The following is a 6,959-nucleotide window of genomic DNA, read 5'->3' on the forward strand; positions in this document are numbered from 1 at the left end:
GAGAGAGAGAGAGAGAGAGAGAGAGAGAGAGAGAGAGATGCAGGTAATGACAGTAGCTTACAACAACATTATTGAAAGTAATAATATTATAGTTATAGTTCTGGCTACTGTGGTACAATAAACCTTGAACTTTAAACATACAACTACTGATCTTCAAACAACATTTGAATACCTTTTTCTGATTTTTTTTTATCTCTATCTCAACATTACATAGGCTATTTGTATCACCACACTTACGTGTGTTAGTACTTTACACTGTTAATCTATCCAAATGACAACAATAATAATAATAATAATAATAATAATAATAGCAATAACAAAAATTTTGAATGAAGTTTATACTGATGCACTGTATTTTGTACAACCTGGTTTGGCGATATGGTTTTAATCTTGGTCATGCTAATAAAGCTCACCCTGAGGGTCGGAGCAATAAAACAAAAACTTTCAGAATTCTTTTTTTTTTTTTTTTTTTTTTTTTAAACTTGTGCTTTTTGACTTTTTTTTCCTCTCCAGATTCTCAATCACTGTCAGTTCTGTGTCTCTATTAGCTAACTTAAAGGTGCACTATGCAGGATCTATTGATTGCTGCTCCAACACACTGCATATGAAAGTGAAAGTGAAGTCTAGTCTCTCATTTTGTAACAAACTAAGCCTGCTTGATGTTTTGCCTCATTATATTTTCAGAGGGGGGGTTTCAGCACAGTGTCTGCACTTTTTGTAGCTTCCTCTTGAATGCATGCTGCTTACAGTCTGACACCTACTACATTTTTATAAAGTCCCACCTCACCAGTGTCCGAACACAGCAAATTAAGAAGAAAATATAGGCAGATGTCTGTACAGATAAATAAGAGGGATTACTTTTTTATGAACCTATAAATTGTTTTTGAAGGAAAATCCTGCATAAAAGTTCTGCAGGGAACAGGTGAATGTGCATGCTCTCAGCAATCAGCCACACATTGCAGAGTGTTACAGTGGCTGACTCCAAGTCTGGGGCAGCAACAAGCTGCTTGAGCTGTTTGTATTGCTGCTGCTGGAGTACATGGAATGTGACTTTGTGCTCAGTCGAGGCTGAATCTGACTTCCATGCGATTCAGCAGAAGGAGCATCGGCACAGCTCTCCCCTCATATGAATGTGCAAAACAAGGCAGAGTGGCAGCGCTACAAAACAAATCAGGTATGGCTTTAAAGCACTCCAAGTGATGCGCTGTCTGCTAACCTTCATCCTCTGCTACTATCATAGCCTCTCTCTGGGTGAAAACGATAACGCACTTGGCTTTAAAGCACTCAGACGGGCACAACACCTGAGAGTTTTGACCTTCCTTGTTTTGATAGGTTGGATTTATGTGCTCAGGGTCACCACTGAAATTGGCACAACAACACTGGAAACCAAAACAAGCTTGACTGGAAAATCATTGAAAAAGGCTCTTACCTGGTATGCATATCACACCAGGAAATTGATTCTGCCCCCCGTCATTTTAAGCGGTGCAGGACGGTTCTTTTCAGGCAATATTGTTTAGCTCCACAACTTAGGCACTGCTCACAAAGAAAAAAAAACACACCAGTGAGAGTTAACATCAAATCAGTTGCTGATTGGTTTGTCTTTGTTATTATTGTTTTTTATTTAAACAACTTACATTAACACTCAGTTACACAATGCTTGACACAGTGTTAGTAAAAAAAACAAGACATAACAGTTTTAAAATAACAGACATAACAGTTCCTTTTGAGGATACACATTTTTAAAATCAGCTGACAAATATATAGTTTTATTTTTTTAAATGATCAGTAATTTCTCACAGCAGCTGCACACTGTAGTTTTTAACACATATTATTCAGACAGAAGGGGAGATGCATTTGTCAAGGACTATTCTCAGCTGCAGATTAATCTACATTTGGGGATCTAGTGAGTATTTGAGGCAGCAGAAATCAAAATATCTACAGTGTGTCTTTATGGTAATAAAGAAACATTTAACAGTGTGTCTCACCGATGTGTTTTTAATAGTTTTTGGACAACAATTGAATGCTATGGCAAAGAAGAAGACGATATATCAGGCTGTAGATACACACACTATTATGTTCATTGTTATTCCTGGGATGTGATGATGATAAATATGCATATACATATATATATTGTATATCACCAACTTATCCTCAAACACACACACACACACACACACACACACACACACAATTTTATTTCTCTGAATTGATTGAATCTGACATATTCTGCAGTAACAGTAAACTGTGAGAAAATACTAAACTCTATAACTAAATCAGGTAATTGTCTCCTTTTAAGTAAAACTGATAACTGTAGCAATATTTTATTAAGATAATATTATGCCCCATCACAAAGTTGATTCTAAAAACCTGAACGACCGTCAAGACGAACCTCCATGGTAAGGAGGAACTGAAGAGAGGCATCAATGACAGAATTATGACAAGTGAAGACTTTTGACAAAGCTTTTAGAAAAGGAGTACTTTACATTATATTCCACACTATCAGGAACGGCGCTCAATGGAGGACCTCATTGGATGATTGTAGGGATGAGGCCAAGGCTCTTGGAGAGCCACTTCCCTTCAGCTCTTGAGTTGGATGCAAGCTTCTGCTCTTGAATGATGAATGGGCTCCTCAACTAGCAGATCTGTAATGAGCCATTCGCAGCCATGACAACTGGAGTCTGCAAAGGTTGGAGGTGTAAAAGAGAGAAAAGAGCTGCAACATGCATAGGGAGTCTATCTATCTATCTATCTATCTACTTCATATGCATGGTGCATATGTATATATATATATATATATATATATATATATACATCTGTGTGTGTGTGTGTGTGTGTGTGTGTGTGTGTGTGTACACACATATATACATATATTTATACACACACAAACAGACAGATAGAGAGAGACACAGATAGATATATGCATGCAGCTTTGGGGTTTTCGTTACACTATGTAAGATTAAAGGAAATGAGAGATGATTTTACAAATATTTGTCTTTTGTCAACAGAAAAGATAAGATGAGTGATAGTAAGGTTTTGTTTTCTGAAATCTATTCTGCAGTATTTTTTCCCTCTGGTTTGAAGGAGAGAGGACAACAAACAAGGCCTGTATTTTTCTCTTGGTTATGGGCCTGCCCCTTGTGACTGCAACTGCAGGGCGGTGGGTGGTGGTTGCCTGTTTGTCAAAGGCCCACTAGCCTTGTCCATTTTGACATTCACATGGGAGCAGTAATGATCCTAAAAGCCGCAATTAAGCTGACTGTTGCGTTCTGGGGAAGCGCCTGGTGCCGGCACTGTGCTGCACCTATTATTCCCAGTGGGAATACTCCTTAGAGAACAGCATTTTCTCTCCTCGCTCTTCGCTCTTCACTTTTCCCAGCTCACATAACTTTAATTCCTCTTTCATAATATGACAATAGCACATACTGTTTTTTCCTATGGTAGATAAAAGGGATTTTAATTTTACAATCATTAGAAATCAGAAATATGTTTTCTATAAGCTATATCAAAAAATTCAGTGGAGCCTGATTATTACACAGCAGCTATTTTTGTGCAAGTTGAACTAAGTGTTTTCAAATTTAATTGGATGTTACCTGAGAACGTCAATTTTCTGAATGTTTAGTTTTGTGCTGCCTGCTGTAATGTGCCTGGAGTTGATATAACAGCTCAATCTATAAGGGAAAATAAAAAAAGTAACTTTTTAAAAAATATTTTATACACCTTAATTATGCTTTCTAAAAATGATATGTCCGATCATGAAGGTCTATATGCCATTAAACACCATCTCTCCACACTGCGACTGAGACTTTATCAGGCAGAACCTTTTATTTAAACACCTAGACATTTAGCGCTTTCATATATTTTGTAAAAAAAAAAAAAAAAAAAAGAAGAAAAAAAAGAAAGAAAGCCCTGGGGTCCATTGGTAACACCTATGTCTTTTCAGCTGTATTATGTACACTCCCAGACCTACAAAAAAATACAGAGGTCATAGTCATAATCTCAGTGTCCTTAATATTAGCTACAGTGTGGTGCAGTATACGTGCAGTAAATATCAAGGCAATGATCCATATATCAGACATACCAGATCACTTTTGGCTCAACCCACACACATTAAATGCCTGATTATTGATTGATTGTGCTGTTTAGTCTTGTTTGACCACTAAATATCTATGAAGTGTAACTGAATCGAAAATAAGCCTCATAACTGCTTGTGCAACACCATAATCAAGTGATACTCAGTTTATTTTCAAATGTCTACAATAACCCTCCAGACATAGCCATGTGTCAATACCATTTAGAAAAATGTATTATCAGGAGCTAAACAGGGAAAACTGAGGCTTATTGATTGGTTATTGGCTACATTATAGTACAACAGTAATCATACATGGTGGCCTGGGAGTTGTAGAACCACAGTGTGCGAAAGGCTTCCGCTGGGATAGAGGCAGGGAAACGAGATGTACAGTAAAACAGCAGGTGGGCAAATCTATCAAAGCCCCTTGGCAAACACAGACAAAAAGGGGGAAAAATCATTTTAATTAGCTGAGTGAATGCGATTTGCCGAATGTGAGGGGAGCCAGGCTCTCTGCCCTGCACATTAAAATTGGTCTAATTTTCTGTGCAGAAAAAGTCCCATCTGAGCAGCCCTGGCCGCAGTCAATCATGTTAAAAGCTACGGGTGCTTAATTTGATTTACCAATATAAAATGCAAATGAGGTGATCAAGTGGAGTGGAAGCCAGGAGTAGGAGGCTCTTTTAAGCCATCAAGTTAAATGGGAACAGACAGTGGACTGGCAATGTAAAGAATGTTTTAGCATATTCGTTTGATTAGCGCTACAAAAATTTAATTAGTGTGGCTAATTGCTTGACAAATTGCTCCACATTGGAAAAAAGGCAGAATATATTTTTAATACACTACAACAACCACAAAGTCTACATTCTCTCAACCCATATGTTACATTTTCAGCCCAAACTGGGTCTTTCTAATATGCGAAAAGCCTAATTAAATAAATGGAAGATGGCACAACAGTCCCTTACAATAGTGAATGAGATAATGCCTGTAATTAGGCCCGCACAAGCCTGGCCATATGCCTCTGTACAGCACTTAGGCAGGACTAGGCTGTGGCTGCAAGAACAAATCAAATAACTGTGTGCAGGGAATGCTCCTGGGATTCAGCCTTCGTATGTTAAGCCACCTAACCAGTTATGCACCATTGGCTTCAGCATTACAAGCACACTCTGGCTGTGCCACATGTGAACAACTGAGAGACGTGTAGTAATATCCATGCTAGTAACACAGCCATACGTGTTAAAACAATGTGAACATGTTTGTGGAGTTATTTTATGCAGTAACTCAAAGCTATTTGGCTGCAACATCAGATTGAAGTGTCTATCCACAGACTAAAATAATAGTCTGTTGCCTGGAGACAGGTCTAAAAACGACAGCCCACGTACTGCAGAGTCACACTGAGACTTATTACATCTGACATTTGGTGTTATCATCCGGGGCCATTGTCTTCCTTCACCATTTCCCCAGCCACCCAAAATTACAGTCTGATCATTGCATGTGCACACATCCTTGGTAAGAAAACATGAGTTTGTTGATTAGAATAACTACAACCTATGAAAGTTAGTTTGTGCATAAGAAGGTATGAATCTAAGAGATAGCTTTGTTCCAGATATGTTTTTTTTAATATATATTAAATCTCTGACCTTTGTTAGTCAGATAGTATGGATTGCTACAAAACATCCAAATTTCGCTGCTGGAAACACAGTGATTTTTCGCTACCACACACCCTTGTTTCGTGTGTAAAAAGCCACTGGGAAAATGGCGATGGGCCTCTGCAAAAATACCCACATTTGGTGCTTAAAGATCTGATGCAGAAACAGTAACAGGTTGCTACATGAACACCCATGTTTGGTGCCTGAAATGCTGCTGGAAACACAGTGAACACCCATACTTGGTGTGTAAATAGCTGCTGGAAAAACAGTAACAGGTCGCTACAAAACACTCACTAAATAACAACCAGATTTGTTGTTTGTTTGTCTCACTTACCAATGACGAAGTAAGCTCATCTACAATGTCACTTTCGAAACATTAAGTGTATTTACATGGACATGACTAACCTGTTTATGATGGAGTTTTTGAAGTATCCTGTTCATGTGTTTGAACGTATAAACACAATATTTATTTAGGAGAAACCCGAGTATGCAGACTGGAGTACTACGAAAGATGTATACTGGGAATATGAATAACCTGATTTCTCTGTGCTCAGAATATGATCATAACTGGATAACAGCCTTCATGTCCATGTAATCGCATTTGTTGAAATGATGTACAGAACATATAATTGTAATGTATCCGTGGTTTGCAAGAATGTACAATGCCAACATTTTCTTCTGGCCCTGGGCTGATGGGTAAGGGGGTCACCAAAATCAGTAGGTGGGACCATCGTCAATGTAGGGTTTGAATTTGAAATTTACAGTAATTCACATCCAATACCTGCAAACTGAAAATAAAGATTAAACAATGACAAGCCAAACATTACATAGAATGACAACAAGCAGCTGGGACCACTGCATGGTGAGCCTTGTCCCGGTGTATCTCTCACGTATGAACCAGTTGATGTTTGTGTTCAGTACATCAGAACTGAATAACTGAATAGCTGTTGTTGGCTAAGTTGTCAGTTGTGCTGATAATTACAACCTGAGTGCTTTTAAATGAAGATGTGCTGGGGTTTTGAATCATCAGTTTCAAGTAGTTTACTTAAAAGACAATGTTAACAATGTCAATATCCAAGCTCAAGGATTATTGTTCACAGAGCATCACTAGTGCCCATTCAGTTCATTCATATCGGCCTGTTCATGCACTTGTACATTGTTGATCGTCGCAGTGAATGTGGACCGTGATGATGCCCTGTAAACAACTGGGTCAATGATGTTTGCCTTTTTTGGATTCAATTTAG

This window comes from Epinephelus moara, chromosome 8, assembly GCF_006386435.1.
Source record: "Epinephelus moara isolate mb chromosome 8, YSFRI_EMoa_1.0, whole genome shotgun sequence".
Classification (NCBI taxonomy): Eukaryota; Metazoa; Chordata; class Actinopteri; order Perciformes; family Serranidae; genus Epinephelus; species Epinephelus moara.